Source organism: Lutra lutra, chromosome 6 (assembly GCF_902655055.1).
Source record: "Lutra lutra chromosome 6, mLutLut1.2, whole genome shotgun sequence".
In the NCBI taxonomy this organism is placed as follows: domain Eukaryota; kingdom Metazoa; phylum Chordata; class Mammalia; order Carnivora; family Mustelidae; genus Lutra; species Lutra lutra.
This window is the reverse complement of record NC_062283.1, coordinates 130690299-130708873: the sequence shown is the minus strand read 5'-3', so window position 1 is coordinate 130708873 and position 18575 is coordinate 130690299. Positions and strand designations below refer to the sequence as shown.

At 37.4% G+C, this 18575-nt stretch overlaps 1 protein-coding gene across 1 annotated transcript in view; it reads left to right on the top strand.

Annotated features, from left to right (window-relative positions):
- Window positions 1–18575, top strand: part of SESN1 (sestrin 1) — a 119709-nt gene that overhangs the window by 77744 nt on the left and 23390 nt on the right. The window lies entirely within an intron of this gene.

Here is an 18575-nt window from a genome sequence, read left to right as displayed (position 1 = left end):
CTCAGGGTCGTGAGATCAAGCCCTGTGTTGGATCCATGTTCAGCACAGAGTCTGCTTGTCCCACTCCCTCTCCCCCCCAATCCCTGCTCTCTCTCTCTCTCTCTCACACAAATACATAAATAAAATCTTTAAAATAAAAGTAGGCTAGGTGAAGGTAAAACTTTAACAATACATATGTACATACTTTCTGAATTTGAAAATCAAAGAAGTTTTAAAAAATAGTAAATTAAGAAAATTACTGGCTTTGGTAAACATTAAATATTTAAACTACATCTACTCTTCAGTTTTCAGTGTGTTTTCCATTACATCACTGTCATGGGAAAATAATCATTAAGAATTTTTGAAAGCATACATACGGGAGCATCTGTCTTCCAAGGTCAGACACAAAGCTATGCCCACGGCCGTTCAGCTGGAAATTTCCAGAACTGTATGTCTGTTTCCCCTCTATAAATCTTCATCAGGCCTCCTCTACAGAAACAATCTATTTTTTTTAAATGTCTGGGAGAAACCTCATCAGAGCCCCTTTCTCAGATGTCAGGACTGTGGACAAGAAAACTTTTCCTCCTGATGGTCTCAGCCCCAAGTTGTCCCAAGGTTCCAACAGTGCTTCCTGGGTGCTGAGCAACAAAACTCATGTCCTTCCTATGGGCAATGCACTGAAGTCCTGGAGCTGCATTTGTACCTGTTGAGAGATGGAAAGGAAAGGGCACTGGACCTGAAGTCACACAGACTTGCTTTTGACTCATAGCTTTGCCACTTTGCAGTTGCATGACAAGTTTCTTCTTGGGTAATACAGGAATAATGAGATGTAGCTCACAGGGTTGTTGTGAGAAGTTGCACAAGTCACTCTGAAGTTCGTGGACTGTAAAACTCCATATATATTATTTACTTTTTGTCCCACAGTTCCTATGTAGAGAGAGTCATACTCGTCACATAACATGGTATTTTATGGTTCTTTCCAAGACCTTAGGATCTTGAGAATTTCAGACATATATTTTTCCTCTGTGACTTCTTTTTAATCCAGGTCCTGGTTATTTTTGTTCTTTCTTTGTTTCACCCATTCCTAATCTACCCTATCCTCAGACTCATGGATGAAATCATTTTAGGCGGCTAAGAAAATAATATTTTAAGACATGAACAAAAGTTCATTTGCCTCATCTATTGACACACTAAATCTCCCACTGTCTCCTTCTACCTTGTACTCTGCATGCATAAGAAAGCATTAGTAGCAGTCTATCTTTTTTAAAAAAATGTTATTTATTTATTTGTCAGAGAGAGAACACACAAGCAGAGGCGTAGCAGACTGAGGGAGAAGGGAGCCTGATATGGGACTTGACCCCAGGAGTCTGGGATCATGACCTGAGCGGGAAGGCAGATGCTTAACTGACTGAGCCACCCAGGCATCCCATAGCAGTCTATATCTTTACATTAATTGACACAGAGCACTGTTCATGCCTCTGTGGACATTCGTAGTCCTCTAAGTTGTTTTCTGATATCATTGCTTCTCCAGAACCCATTCTTCTTGATTTTTATACTTCTCATTAGACCACATTCTCAGATCAAGGGGGCCATTGCAGTGACTTCTTGTCAGATACTACAGCGTAGATTCTGAGGGTTCCAGAGCTAGGGATCTTGCTCATGTTAACACAGGACCAAAGAATGGAGAATCAGAGGAAGCAGACATGTGAGTCTAATTCCCAAGTGTTAGGAAAAGCTATGGCCAAGTTAAAAGGTTGTTTTATTAATGTTTACCTGCCACTTGTACTGGGGCAAGGTGAGAGGGAAGGAGGGAGTCCAACATTCTGAGGTGATTACCTTAATATCTAAGAGTTTGTGTTATCTGTCAATCTCTGTATCTAAGAACCTTACTGAGGGGGTAAAGAAACTCAGCAAAATAGACTAATTGAAACAAACTTATATAGGAAAATAATGAACATTTCCTTTCTTACCTAAGAAAAGCACAGAGAATAGATAGATCTGCTTGTTTATTGGGGAAAGGTTGGATCGGAGGGAAAGGAGGTAGTAGAAAGGTGGCAACATTTTAAAGTCAGCATTCGTGGCATCTCTGGCAATAATTTGTACTCAAGAAAAAGATTTAGTAAAGCAAAATCATCCCTGCCACTCATAAGAATGGTTCTGAATAGTAAAACTGCTATGAACTAAGTGTCTTTAGCCTGGAGATCACCTCTTTAGTACAATTACTGTATTTTAAGCCAGGGGTTCCATCTTTAGTTATCACTGGCTAAGAAAAAGTCTTTCCAGGACACAGAGCTCTAAAATCCTTAGAAATAGGATTTTACTCTCTGAAATTCCTTATAGAATTGAGGATCTTTTTGGCTACTTCAGTTCCCCCATTTACTGCTTACATTATTGCAAATGTTCTATAGTAAACAATTTTCTTAAATGGAGAGGGTGGAAAAGTATCTTGAAATCATCATCTTTATACACTGTTTCAGAGTAGCTATGAAACTGTGAGAATTTTAGACTATTGTAAGTGAACGGTTTAGAATCTGAATCTATAGGAGATAGTTAATGTACATTTTTCAAGGTAATCTTCAAACCCAGTTCAAAGATACCTTTTCTAATGTCACCAATACGTACCATTGCTCAATTCCATTAACAGTTTTCACTTCTTCAGCTGCAGATTTTTTGGAAAGAAAGACCCTTGACCCTTTACTTTTTGCTATACAGTGTTCATGTAGAAAATGCTAACATGTGTATCTGGCAGTGTATGAGCAGACTTTAGGATCAGGTCTTGTCCCTAGAACAAGAAGGCAAAATTAGCCCTGTTAGAGCTGTACTCCTACCCATTCTCATCCCTGCCCCTCACAGAAAGTTATCTGCATGTAGAATCTTTAATCATTATAGCAAAAGGATAAATATAATAGATATGAAAGAAAATAAATATCCCACCCGTAATCCCATTCCCTGGAGAGAAATACTTTATCAGTTTGATTTTCAGATGTAATAAAATTTATATAGTCTATGACATGTTCAATCTAAAGCTATAAAACTTCTAGAAGAAAACAGGAAAACAAATCTTTGCGGCCTTGGGGCAGGCAAAGGCTTCTTACAGTATAACAAGCATAAAACATTAGAGGAAAAAAATTATAAATTGGATCACATCAAAATTTTAAAAATTAAAATTTTAAGTTTTAAGATCTTCAAAAGACACCATTAGGAAAATGAAATCACAAGCCATAGACTGGAAGAAAATAATTCACAACCACATATATCAAACAACTTGTATGCAAAAATGTATGAAGAATTACAACTCAGTAACAAGAAAACCAATACAATTTTTGTTTTAAAGATTCTATTTATTTGTCAGAAAGAGAGAGAGAAAGCACACAAGCAGGCAGAGAGGCAGGCAGAGGTGGAGAGAGAGGCAGGCTCCCCGCCGAGCAAGGAGCCCGATGCAGGACTCGATCCCAGGACCCCGGGATCATGACCTGAGCCGAAGGCAGCGGCCTAACCCACTGAGCCACCCAGGCGTCCCCCAATACAATTTTTTTAAATGGACAAATTATTTGAGCTGACACTTCCCAAAGAGCACATAAATGACCAATAAGCACACTGAAATGTGATTAGTATCCATATTTATTCAAGATATACAAGTTAAATCCACAATGAGAAATTACTACACAAGGGCTTCTTAATCTTGGCACTTAACATTTTGGGCCAGATAATTCTCTATTATGAGGGGCTACGCTACATGTTGTAGGATACTTGGGAACATCCCTGGCCTCTACCAGCTACAGGTCAGTGGCAACCCACCTACCCGCCAGTTGTGAAAATCAAAAATGTATCCTGACGTCAGATGTTTCCTAGGGGGCAAAATCATGCCCAGGTAAGAACCAGTGCACTACTACACTGTCAGATCGATTAAAATAATACTGGCCATGCTAAGTGTCGACGTAGGTTTATAGCTACTGGAACTCTCATACATTGCTGGTAGTAATGTAAAAATGGTACAACCACTGTGGAAAGTGGTTTGGCAGTTACTTGAAAAGCTAAACCTATAACTATTTAGGAACCAGCCATTTCTCTCCAAGCCAACAGAAGTAAAAGTGTACGTTCACACAAAGCTATTCAAAATCCTTAAAGAACGTACTATTTTGCATCGGTAAGAATTTTACCCATGGAATGAACATCTCAAATGCAAAGAACATTTTCTTTGTTGGCTAATGGTATTTTTCATACTTCCTTCTGGGATCATTTTGCTTTTTCCTGAAACGAAGTTCCTTCAGTGAAGATCTGTCGGTGGCAAACTTACTTTTTATATCTTAAAATGTGTTTCTTGAATTCACTTTCTTGAAAGACGGTTTCATATGTTAATGTAATTTAAGAGTGGTCATTTTCTTTCTCAGTGCTTTGAAGATACTATTCCGTGGTCCTCTGACTTCCGTTATTAAAAAATAGAGTGACAGGTGTGTCTGAGTGGCTGTCAGGTAAGCGGCCTACTCTTGATTTCAGCTCAGGTCATGCTCTCAGGGTCCTGGGGTAGGCCTAGTTGGCCTCCAATGCTCAGCAGGGAGTCTGCCTGAGGATTCTCTCTCCCTCGCCCCCTTCTCTCTCCCTCTCTAAAATAAATAGATAACTCTTTTTTAAAAATTGCACTATCAGTTTAGTTTTTCTTTTGTAGGTAATCTGGCTTTTCTCTTGGATAACCTTTAAGATCTTCCCTTTTCCTTGGAATTTTTCAGTTTTACTGTATGCCAAGACATGAATTTCCTTTCAGTTATTCTGCATGGGATTCATTGTGCTTCCTGGGAAAAAATGGTGATAGGGATCTTAAATCCTCCACCAAGAACAAAAGTTAAAAGAGGCAAATTTTCTATCTCCTTTTGTAGATAGACTGGTTTTCCTAGTTTATGTGTCCATTGATAGTATAGCCCCTTGGGGTTTGGCTTTATGACTAGGTCTTGGTTTATGCCCCTATTTCCCAAGTCCTAGGCTTTGTCTTCTCTTCCCCATACTGTTGCTCTAGGTTACTGGGGATACATAACTACCAACCTCAGTAATTATTACTTCTTTGGATTCCTCCCATTAGTCATTTTTTACTTCTGAGGATTTCTGCTACTTTGCCAGTTCAACCATAAATTTTACAACCAACTAATTTAGGTGGTTTGTCCAACATGAGTAAGAATCATTATTATGGAGGTTAGTTATTACCCTAATCTGTCAGAGAGTGGTGCTATCAGGGTACCTTATGGCCCAGGACCAAGTATCCTTATAGTAAATGGCCTCCTACTGTTGTGCTGTTCAAGTTCTTATTTCTGCTTTTTAGAATTTTTCTGACTCCTCCCTTGTCATTAAATGGCTGACCATCACACTTTCTCTGCTATCTATTTAAACAGTAGTCCCTATTCCCTTCTAAATCAATGTGAACTTTAAAAAAAAAAAAAATCACTGTGAACTTATAAACTAGATGAATAAGCTTGTTATATTTTTGCACAAAGTAAAAGTGAATTGTCTGTAAGAGAGGTGGGCCAAAACTTTTCCTTTGAGTATGGAACATATTCTTTGGTATATAAACTCTGTTGCATCTATTTTATGTCCTTTTTTTTTTCTTATTCTAGATTCTGTTCTTAAGATTCACCCCAAAAGAATCAATTCGGTTGTAATGAGGTATTACTATAACAATAGTCTATAATAGTCAGCTATTTTGGCCAAATTCTCAAATGTGGGAGGAAATATCTCAAGGTATATGAGAGACAGAGAGAAAAAGAGTGTGTGTGTGTGTGTGTGTGTGTGTGTGTGTGTGAGAGAGAGAGAGAAAGAGAGAAAGCATTGGATTTAATCCTACCAAATAAATCACTCTGAATTTTTTAATTTTTTTGAGTAAGCAATACCATATTTAGCCATTAAGAAAAAAACTAAGGTATTTTCTAATTTTTTAAGTCTATTAAATTGACTTTATTTCTTTTTTTACTTAAAAAGGTTTAAGTTTTTATTTAAATTCCAGTTAATTAATAAAATGACTATGTGCCAATTTGTCTTCATTTATGTCTTCATTTTTTCTTTTTACATAAAATGTTACATTTTGTTTATGCTAAAAGACAGTTTTACTCATTTAAATATTTTGATGATGTTTTAGTTAGACTCAAGCCTATTGCTTTCTGTTTGGTGTCCTGTGTACAAATCCTATAATAAAATGAAAATGTATTTTTAAATACTTGTACCATGTGCTAGTACTTATAAAGCAAGATTAACACACTTCCACTCCCCAAATCCTTGCATCAAAAATAGAATGTACTCTCAACACAGCCCAAAAGGGACATATAAATACTCTGTGGTTATACTTTAAAACTGTGAACATAACATAAGTAAATTCACAAATAGTAATTATTAACTGAATCCAAAATGCATGGTATTTTTGAGATTAAAAGACAATATTAGTGTGGTGAACTGTAGAAGTGGTAGAAGGTCTTCCTCATTTCAGCATGACAAAATTTCTAAAATTTTTTGCAGAAGATGAAATTTTAGAAGACCTTTGAAGTGAGTTATAATAATATATAGTTAGCAAAACTGTGAGGGAAGAATGTTTTCAAGTGTCAGGGAGAAATGAGTAAAGGTTCAGAGAGGGACCAAAAGTAGGGAAGTGGAATAAAGGAAACAGGGATCAGATTTAAATTTATAAGAAAGCCAGTAGCCAGGGAGAAGGGATATTAAGAGATAGTGTGGATACCAAAATATGTTCTATTTTGGCAGTAGGCTCAGTGGGGAGCCAGTTCAGGTTTCCTGGAGAGGAATGAGGTTCTAATGATTTTGGGAAGGGGGTGGGACAAGGATGGGATGAACAGTCAGTCTTTGAGAAGAGATTGCATGGAAAATAGTGCAAAGTATGATAGGCAGGGATGAAGAGAAGAGTTTATGGTCCCTTGGCCTCTTTCCTAATGGATGCACAATCACTGGAATATTAACAGTGGAGAGAGAACTAAAACATCATCAGGCAGCATCATGGTATAGTAAAAGGACATGCCTTTGGAGTCAGACATGCTTGAGTTCTAACCTTAAGCTGCTTACTTGCCATGGCATCTTGGGTTAGATACTTGACCTGTCCCTCAGTTTCCCATTCCCTTTTTTTTTTTCTTTTTAAGATTTATTTATTTATTTATTTATTTGGCACAGAGAGAGAGAGCACAAGCAGGGAGAGCAGTAGGGAGAGGGAGAAGCAGACTCCCTGCAGAGCAGCGGGGAGCCCGATGTGGGACTCGATACCAGGACCCCGGGATCATGACCTGGGCCAAAGGCAGTCGCTTAATCAACTGCGCCACCCAGGCGCCCCATTTCCCATTTCTTAAGTAAAAAGAGCATCTATCTAAAGGTTTATTAGGAGGGTTAAATGAGTTCAATATTAAATATGAGTTAAAGTACATGTAAAATGCGCTAGAAGAGGACCTGATACAGACTAGCAACAGTATGTCTATTTTATTAATATTATCAAATCTGAAGCCATGGAGTATAGTGTGTGTCTACTTCCAAAGTCAAGTCTGAGACTAAAAATTGGAGTTGCTGGTTTTAAAGCTCCTCACCAATTGGCACAAAATTACCTAACTGCTGTAATAACTATCAGATGCTCACTATAGCTCAGAATCCTGCTTTCCAAGCCCTTTGTACCACTTTGCGTTTACAGTTTGAGGCATTCTTCAGTCCAGGAGCCCCTTTATGAGCAAAAAGACTATAGTGGGTGGACCACTATAGGAAATCATAAAAAAAGAGAGGGAGGAAATAGGAAGAAGACATGGATATTGTTCTCAAAGACAGACCGAGGCAGGGGAAAATCTTGTCTCATAGTAGATGCATTATTACTATTAGTTGAATAAATGTTGAATAAATATAGAGGTTCATGAATTTAACAGAAACATATATAACTAGTCCCTGGTGTATACATTTATGAGTGTTAAGTAATTGATAAAACCTTCAGTAATATTTGAGTGGATCCATGGATACTGTTGAAAGATTTTAAGATTTAAGATATAAGTTTGATGTAAAGTGTGTCTTTCCCAAATGATGTATTGAAATTACCTTTTTCTTTAATTCAACACAGCTTAGTTATCTGGGACAGTTGAGGATAGAGGAAAGGGATAAAGTGAGAGTATCACCAATAAATAAAGTCTAGAGCTAGTCTCCAAATACTGTTTAATTTTCCCCCCACCTTCCTTGGGGTGTATAGAATATAATGAACTATTAAGGGGAAATACACATATGTTTTGGACAGCATCCTTGTATTAGTAGAAAACCAGCTATGTTTTATAGTACAGGAAATAATTGATATGACAAGTCAAGCTGATCTACTTAAAATAATTATTTTTTAGGGAACTAAAACCAGCAAGTGGTTTAAGTAGTACTTGAAGAAAAAACAAAAGGTGCTTCTTGAAGATTTTTTGAGAAAATATTGGTAACTGCTCTAGAATACTTTGTAAATTTGGCAAGCCAAAGGCAAAATGAAGAAAACTATGGAGTATTGCTTCACTGTTTGTACGTTTCTATTGCAAGTAGCACTCTGGCACTTTGAACAAATACTGAGGTTTGCACTAAACACTACAATGATGAAATCTGTAGCTCTTGAAAATCCTTTCTAAATCTTCAGAAATTTTTCTTCTCAAAGATAAGTATTGAGTCATAAAGAAGAAAAAATTGCATAGAAGAGCACTGTGCAGTCTGTCTAATTTCCTTGGTTGCTTTGAAGGTTGTATTTGGATGTGACTGTTTGTACTCATACTTTTGGATTTGGATTGTAACATTTCATTTTTGCCCCCATGAATATTGGAAATTGAGTATCAGGGAATTTAAAAAGAGAAGAATCTTTTCTTACAGATCTCCCTACCCTTATCCTCTAACCAAAAACAAGAAATAAAATTCTATATTTTATTACAATTACACATTATTTTAAAGGTGACTTTAATGTACAGTGTCTGGCACAATGAGGGTGGAAACAAAATTACCACGATATTATTAAAATCTGATTTTTTTTTTAAGGATGGGTGAAGAGATTTTTATCTTTGTTCCTTTTAACTCAGGACAGTATATCCTGTTTTATAATGTGCTCTGCTCTGACTCTATAATTTTTTTTAAAAAACACTGAAGGTTGGACCTCACTGGTGTCTGGATTGGTTGAGTCCTTACCTGTTTGCTTTGTGGTTGGCTGAAAGCTGTTGCTAAGCTTGTTTTTTGGTTCTTAGAAAAAGTTAAAAGTTGAGTATGACCTACTTGAACTGCATCCTGCTTTTGACTCTGCTTTGCTCTTTTTCCTGATCCACATACTTTTTTATGATATCTTTTGAAGTTTAGATATTTTTCAAGCCCCCAATTTGTAAATTTAATGTGTGATATTTTCGGGTTTTATACTTTTAATTGTATACTTGTAATATGCAAATTAAAGTATTGTGGTTTAATTTTTTTTTAAAGATTTTATTTATTTGACAGAGAGAGAGATCACAAGTAGGCAGAGAGGCAGGCAGAGAGAGAGAGAGAGGGAAGCAGGCTCCCTGCTGAGCAGAGAGCCCAATGTGGGGCTCGATCCCAGGACCCTGAGATCATGACCTGAGCTGAAGGCAGAGGCTTTAACCCACTGAGCCACCCAGGCACCCCCTGTGGTTTAATTTTTAAATCTCATTGGATACTTGAAAGTTGAAGCTTCTTACAGCACTAATTGTAGAGAACAAATGTATTCTTTGAGAATCTACCTATTTTAAACACAAAAGATTATTTGGATATCAGTAATAGCTTCATTGGTAATAAAAAAAATCTCAAAGTACTATGTTGTAACTTTACTAAGAAATTCAGGTCAAATTTTTGTGATTTACGATAAAAGCTGTTATTGATCATGTTGGCATGTGTGTCACTGAAGGATAAGATTGACTTTATTCATGTTTTCTGGAGAAGGGCTAAAAGGATTGATAATTCTTCCAGTTCTAGACCAGATCCAGAACAGGCTAAATGAAAGTTCTATTGGAAAGCAAGTTTGGTTTGTAATTCAGTAGACTGTCATAAACCACTGTGACTCTAAGTCTAAGAACCTTTTCTCTTTAAGGCTCTATTTAACATGGATGGGAATGAGACTTTAAACTTAAGCACAAACCCCCCTCCCCACCCCAGCCATTGCATTCTGCTGGAACCCGGAGAAATCCTTGAATCTTTCTTTGAACCTTAAAGCTGGACCCAAGCCTTGGGTGGATAATGTAGGGAACTGTAGACAAGCGTGGATCCCCCAAACCCACTATGAGTTCCAGATTACATACTAGGAAATGCGGGATATATATAAGGCAGTGATATTCAAATGTGTTACTAATTTTTTTGTCAGCACAGCCTTTAGTCAAACAGTATTACCAGAACTCTGATTTATGCAATATCTAAAACCATCATTTTATTAATGATGTCTTTAAGTTTAAATAAATCATTTATCAAGTCAATGTGAACAAAGACGCTGTGTTGTTGTTTTTATTTTATTTTTTCAGTGTTCCAAGATTCATTGTCTATGTACCATACCCAGTGCTCCATGCAATATATGCCTTCCTTAATACCCACCACCAGGCTCACCCAATCCCCCACCCCTTTCCCCTCCAAAACCCTCAGTTTGTTTCCCACAGTCCATGGTCTCTCATAGTTCATCTCCCCCTCCAATTTCCCCCAACTCAGCTTCTCCTCTCCTTCTCCCAATGTCCTCCATGTTATTCCTTATGCTCCACAAGTAAGTGAAACTATATGGTTATTCACTCTCTCTGCTTGACATATTTCATTCAGCATAATCTCCTCCAGTCCCGTCCATGTTGATATAAAAGTTGGGTATTCATCCTTTCTGATGAAGGTGTAATATTCCATTGTATATATGACCATATCTTCTTTATCCATTCGTCAGTTGAAGGGCATCTTGGCTCTTTCCACTGTTTGGCGACTATGGTCATTGCTGCTATGAACATTGGGGTACAGATGGCCCTTTTTTCACTACATCTGCATCTTTGGGCTAAATACCTGGTAGTGCATTTGGGAGGAAGTAGTGCAATTGGGAAGCTCTATTTTTAATTTCTTAAGGAATCTCCACACTATTTTCCGAAGTGGCTGCACCAACTTGCATTCCCACCAACAGTGTAAGAGGGTTCCTCTTTCTCCACTTCCTCTCCAACACTTGTTGTTTACTGTCTTGTTCATTTTGGCCATTCTAACAGGTGTAAGGTGGTATCTCAATGTGGTTTTGATTTCAGTCTCCCTGATGGCTAATGATGGTGAACATTTTTTCATGTGTCTGTTAGCCATTTGTATGTCTTCTTTGGAGAAGTGTCTGTTCATGTCTTCTGCCTATTTTTTGACATAATTATCTGTTTTTTGAGTGTTAAGTTTGAGGAGTTCTTTATAGATCTTAGATATCAGCCCTTTGTCTGTACTGTCATTTGCAAATATCTTCTCCCATTTCATGGGTTGCCTCTTTGTTTTGTTGATTGTTTCCTTTGCTGTGCAGAAGCTTTGGATCTTGATGAAGTCCCAAAAGTTCATATTTGCTTTTGTTTCCTTTGCCTTTGGAGACATGTCCTGAAAGAAGTTGCTGTGGCCGATGTCAAAGAGGTTACTGCCTATGTCCTCTAGGATTTTGACAGATTCCTGCCTCACGTTGAAGTCTTTTATCCATTTCGAGTTTATCTTTATGTATAGTGTAAGAGAATGGTCAAGTTTCATTCTTCTATACATAACTGTCCAATTTTCCCAGCACCATTTATTGAAGAGACTGTCTTTTTTCCACTGTTTATTTTTTCCTGCTTTGTCAAAGATTATTTGACCATAGAGTTGCGGGTCCATATCTGGGCTCTCCACTCTGTTCCACTGGTCTATGTGAATGACACTATGTTATGTTTTAAACAAATTTGAAATTAAGAGGTTATGAATTCTGGCTGCAGTATTACTTCTGTATTTTCTGGTATGCATAATATACAGGAAATCTAGATTCAGAAAGCAAAGTACCCACATGCTGTAGCAGTCCAATCACTGCTATAGTCCAATCACTATATAGTTTATATAATAAACTCCAACAAATGTAGAGAGCCGTGAATTTTTTTAAAGGCTAGAACACATTAACTATATCTTTCCTAATCATTGACAAATTCACAAAAATGTTCAAACATTTGCTCACAGAGATGATAAAAGAAGCTTTATTTAGTCCAGGAATTGAATTACTAGTGACAACAGATTATTATTATGGTAGTTTCTAATGCATTTAATGTTGATATACATTAGTAGTTTGCTTTGAAAAAGTAAGCTTAAATCTAATATTTCATAACAACTCTAGGGGAGGGGCACCTGGGTGGCTCAGTGGGTTAAGCCGCTGCCTTCGGCTCAGGTCATGATCTCAGAGTCCTGAGGGGGGATCGAGCCCCGCATCGGGCTCTCTGCTCAGCAGGGAGCCTGCTTCCTCCTCTCTCTCTGCCTGCTTGTGATCTCTCTCTGTCAAATAAATAAATAAAATCTTTAAAAAAAAAAATAACTCTAGGGGCGCCTGGGTGGCTCAGTCATTAAATGTCTGCCTTCAACTCAGGTCATGATCCCAGGGTACTGGGATCAAGCCCTGCATCTAGCTGCTTGCTCAGCAGAGAGTCTGCTTCTCCTTCTCCCAGTCTCCCAGCTTGTGCTCCCTCTCTCTCTCTCTCTGTCAAATAAATAAATAAAATATTTTTAAAAAAATAACTGTAAAGTACTTGTAAGGAATGGATCCTAAGAAATATAGTTTGAAAACCACTGGTAATGGAACAAGCCTGGTGCCGGAGGAGGTTAGATTGTAGTTAGTCTTAACTCTTGATAAAATCAGGAAATTATATTAACAGACAGAACTTTAGAGCTGAAATAAAGTTTGAGAGAATAAGGCTTTCACCAACCCTTCATTTTAAATTTGAGGGGGCTAGGTGCAGTTGTCAAGCTTCTGCCTTTGGCTCAGGTCATGATCCCGGCACCCTGGGATGGAGCCCTGCTCCCTGCTCAGCAGGGAGCCTGCTTCTCCTTCTTCAGTCCCCGGCCCCAGTTCTCTCTCTGTCAAATAAACAAATAAAATCTTTAAAAAAAAAAAATTTGAAGGGGGTAAAACTGGAAGGGCTGTTAAGGGATTTACAGGCTGGGTTTCTGCTTTTTGTTTTTCTGTTTGTTTCAGAATTGGGTAGTAAACTAGATGACTCCCCATTTAATGTTCCCTAACAGAGTCCCAAGCTATCTGCCAATCTGTGTGGCTTATATGAGAGGTGTAAATCTAAATAACATAGACACCAGACTCAGAGTAAGATAATTCTGCTTGTTCATTGGATTTAAGAAATTAAATGCATGTAATTTGGCATTCAGTATACCTATAAATAATAATTGAATGCTAAGTGTTTACATAATATTAAGATTTCTGTTAATTGATAAAATATTCTTGACATCTGTACATAAACCTATGCCAAAATGTATTTTTAAATTTGAGTTGTAACAAGAAAGAATACTACCTTCTCCAATTTGTAATATCTGAATAAAATCCTATTTTAGAATTTCTCAATCAGTTGCCAGAAATTAGGAAAACCAGATTTTCTGTTACTACAAATGAAATGATCTTGAATTCTGTTCAAATTTAAGCTCCTGTAAAAAATATAATTTTAAGTGGCCTTATCTCTTTTTTTGAGTATTTTTAGCTAACCAGAAAGATAGTAGTGATAAGTAAAAATAAACATTTCTGTTGAACTACAATGCCCTAAATGTATATGTACTCTATGGACAAAGGGGGAAATGGCCCACAGAGTTACAGTGAGGATTTTGGAGGGCAGAACAGATGGGAAAGTTCAGTGAATGGCATTTTACTTCTAAGAAGCTTAATAACATGCAAGTCGTCCCTGGATGTGGCCTTGTACTTTGTGACCAGGTTAGGCTCTTAATACCCTCTTGGAAAACTAGAGATCTCAGAAGGAGGTAAAGAAAGAAGGTAATTTAAAGGATTAAAGGACCTACAGCTAAAGATTATCACAGAGGAATTGAGTGGGGATTCTTTGAATTGTGCAAGAAAAACATATTGTAAATCTCTATTCACTACATAATAGTAATAATCATAGGGTGGGGTGGGCATGGATAGGGAGGTCAGGATAGTTATAAATAAAAAAATAACTTGATTAAAAGATTTAAGGGGTCCCGGCTGGCTCAGTTGGTAGAACATCCGACTCTTGATCTCAGGATCATGAGGTCAAGCCCCATATTAGGTGTAGAGATTACTAAAAATAAATAAATAAGTAAAAGAACTTAAAAATATTATAGGTTACATATTAAAATCAGCTCTTTCCTTGTGCTCACAAACCAGAAGTACTTTGAGAATTTAAAAAATATTTATTTTCATATATGGTTTTAGATAGAGTTGCCATCCAGCTCCTCAAAAAGTATTTTAAAAATTGTACAGTACAGTAGTATATGTGCATAGTCTGAGAAATATTTTCTCAGATATATGTGTCATATATTTAGTATCTTTGGTTACCTTTTTTTGAGTTTGTATCACTTCCTTTTCCTCCTCCTTTAAAACTTTCAGTAGCTCCTAAGTACATATGTGATAAAGTTCTCTCAGTTTCCCCCAACACTCACCTTTTACCTGAATCTCAGCCTATTCCAAATTAAACCGATTATTATTTAACTTAACAATAATGCTGGAAAGTAGTTCACCTATAAAACTTGTAGCATTTTTGAATGAGTTCTCCCATTTAATTTTGAGATCTCAATAGACAGTTTATTTCCTGTCATTTCACCTTAGGCCTAAAGATGTTGAAAGCCAAACCTGGTTACAGAATGTTCATGAATCTTGTCAAACAATGATATGTATATAGGCAGTGTCTGACTTGTAAGTACCTGCCCGACTTAACAAGTGAGCCATATATATCATTGCCTGAACCTTTAGAGCTATCTTTGTAGTGCAAGGAGAGCAAGCAAAGAAAAATCAAAGAAGCTTGGGACTATTTGTGGGTTCCCAAGGAGAAAATGGGGAGAGACTAAGAAAAATAGAAGTTGCTTTAGCAGAGCTGAGCCCAAGGACAGGCTGATTCCCAAGCAAAGCCTGCCTGCTTATATAGTAGACCCAAAACGTCCAAAAATCTTTGTCTAGATGGCCCAAATCTTTCATAAACTGAATATTGAACTTGAAGTTCAATGTTAAGCTTTCACTTGAGTTAAACTTTTTTTTTTAATAGAAATCATCTCTGTGGAGTTCATTCAATACATACTTATTGAGGGTCTACTATGTGTGAGGCACTTGGGCATTGGAAATACAGCTGTGAAAAATAAAAAAATTCTGATTTTTGTGGAGCTTATATTCTATTGACTCAGACAATAAATAAATTAGTGTGAGGTATCAGTACTTCATACAATAAATAGTGTGAACTGTTTCAAGAAGCCTTTCTTCCCAGCACATCAACCAGTTATTCCAAGAGGAATAGGGGTAGGTAGTATGAGTACCTTTTAGTAGACTTAGGTGGGGTCTTAGGGCAGATTCAGGTGAGTTCTGTAGTGGAGCTTTAAGCAGCATGAGGTTAGCAAAGGCCTGGGAAAAGACACTAAGGAGAGTGACAAGGATAGAAAAGTAGAGGAGGGAAGTTCTCAAAAACCGAGATGACTCATTTCATCATTTTTCTTAAAAACCAAATACACACACATACACACACACACACACACACCCCCCAGATCTCATCCTGAATGTAAGAAAGGGAGATAGATTTTTTTTCCCTTTACTTTTGTCCTCAGAATCAAGAACTAAGACTAATACATAGTTCTCAAAATTTATAAAATACTCATTAAAAGAAGCAACCCACCTTCTGCTGCTCAGGATTCAGACAGACCTGCATTCTAATCCCTGATTGCAATTTAATACTTTTATAATCTTGGGCAAGTTAGCCATATTTTAGAAGTTTCTGCTTTATAAATTTGGAAATAGAAGTAAATATCTGCCTTGTATATGTCAGTTGCTTTAGTGTGTGACAAGTAGAAGTTGGTAAGTCACTAGTCTTATTAACCTGGAAAACCTGACCACAATTTAACATGCTTATTCTTTGGGGGGAATTGTTTTTCTAATTTAAAACCACGACATTGTGGGGCACCTGGGTGGCTCAGTGGGTTAAGCCTCTGCCTTCAGCTCAGGTCATGATCCCAGGGTCCTGGGATCGAGCCCCGCATCGGGCTCTCTGCTCAGCAGGGAGCCTGCTTCCCCCTCTCGCTCTCTCTACCTGCCTTTCTGCCTGCTTGTGATTGTCTCTCTCTCTGTCAAATAAATAAATTAAATCTTAAAAAAAACAAACAAACAACCACAACATTGTTTGGAATATTGTTAGTTACAAATATGGGTGATGGCCTATGAGTTTCTAAAACCCTATGCAGAGATTCAAAACTGCATTTCTAAAAGAAGAAACCCCCAAAGGAGAGAATGAGAGCAAAAATCAGTCAACAGTCTTGCTCCTTTGTAAGTGATAAATTCTAAAAATTAAATTGAAGAAGTGAGAAAAGTAGAGGACAAATAAGAGAACAACTTAAAATTAAAGTTCAGTGCTAAAAAGATCTCACTGTACTCAAAACATGATGTTGAAAGGAAAAAAAGTGCTTAGCAGACAAGCTATATATATAAAAACAGGAAGATATGAGCTGGAGGAAAAAAAATTTTTTTTAATTAACACATAATGTATTATTTGTTTCAGGGGTACAGGTCTGTGAATCATCAGTCTTACACAATTCACAGCACTTACCATAGCACATACCCTCCCCAATGTCCATCACCCCACCACCCCATCCCCTACCCCCCTCCACTACAGCAACCGTCAGTTTGTTTCCTGGGATTAAGCATCTCTTATGGTTTGTCTCCCTCTCTGGTTTCATCTTGTTTCATTTTTTCCTCCCTTCCCCTATGATCCTCTGTCTTGTTTCTCAGATTCCTATCAGTGTGATCATAATTGTTTTTTCTCTGATTGGCTTATTTTGCTTAGCGTACTACCCTCTAGTTCCATCCACATCATTGCAAATGGCAAGATTTCGGGGGGGGGGGGGGGTTGGTGGCTGCATAATATTCCTGTGTGTGTGTGTGTGTGTGTGTGTGTGTGTGTGTGTGTGTGTGTAGCCACATCTTCTTTATCCATTCTTCTGTTGATGGACATCTAGGCTCTTCCCATAGTTTAGTTATTGTGGACACTGCTGCTATAAACAGTGGGGTGCATTCACCCCTTCAGATCACGACATTTGTATCTTTGGGGTAAATACCCAGTAGTGCAATTGTTGGGTTGTAGAGTAGCTCTATTTTCAACCTTTTGAGGAACTTCCATACTGTTTTCCAGAGTGGCTGTACCAGCTTGCATTCCCACCAACAGTGTAGGAGGGTTCCCCTTTTGGAGGAAAAAATCTTGACAACATTAGTAAGCAGAAGTTATCTTATAAACCAGCATTCTAAATAAAATGTTTTAAATGACAATAGGGCATTTTTAAAGAATGTTTTAAAGCTCACTCTTAAAGGCATTCTTTGGTTTAATGAATGAAACCACTGCTATATGTGTTTTCTAACCAATTATTAAATATAATTCCTATTCTAATGAATAGATCTACAAATCTGTAGTAGTTTAATATAATTCCTATGGTAAAAGGGATAATTCAAGATTTAATATGTGGTTTATGAAAGTGTTATTAGGCCTGTTGGACTGATAAGTGTTCGTTCTACTAAAATACATCTGTTCTTTTCCATGAATTAACTAGTTCTAAAAATCTAATGGATGTAGGAAAGCCAGTTGGTCAGGAGAGCAGCTAATTTGAGATTTATTTCCTCAATTTCAAACGAGAGTATGAGGCATGATTTCCTTTCTCAAGAAACATATTATGTTAGACAGAGTCCACCTTCATCCCTACACTTTGCTTCATTCCTTTTGTTCTTCAGATCCACGATATTGCCTTGCCAAAATTGCCTCAGCAGCCTTGCTAACTTACCTCCCTGCTGCCAATTGTTGCCCTTTGCAATATATTTTTCTAAACTGTAGTGAAATGCAAATCTGATGTTTTTCTACTGTTTAAAACTTTGAGTAAGTCCACAGTAGTCTTAAGAATGAAATTTACATTCTTTAATGAAGCTTGAACAAGGTCCCTCCCTACTGTTGATCTTTTACTTGAACTCTATTCAATGTCTATACCCACCAGCCCCCCTTCCAGACCAAATAAATTTCCTTTATTCAGCTTCTCTGTTTGGGCCATTCTCTCTCTCCTGCCTCTGGGCCTTTGCACATGCTTAGAACTTAGAACTTAGGCCTTTGCTTAGAACTTTTATCTCTCAAGCCTTCCCTCCTTCCGTCCCCCCAAAATTTCTTGCCAAGGCTTCTCCATTAATCCTCTGAGCCCCAGCTCAGATGTTCTTCCTTCAGGAAGCCTGTCTTACACCACAGCTTCAAGTCTAAACTCTCTAATACATCATAGTTCTCAGTTCAGATAAAGTCATTTGACACCACCCTGCTTTTACATAGGTATGTCAGCTCCTTTTTGAGAATATTAAGAGTTGAGACCATTACTAATAATTACATGTAAAAACCTTTGATACTGCTGAGTAAGTCTACCAAAACATTTTTAGGGAA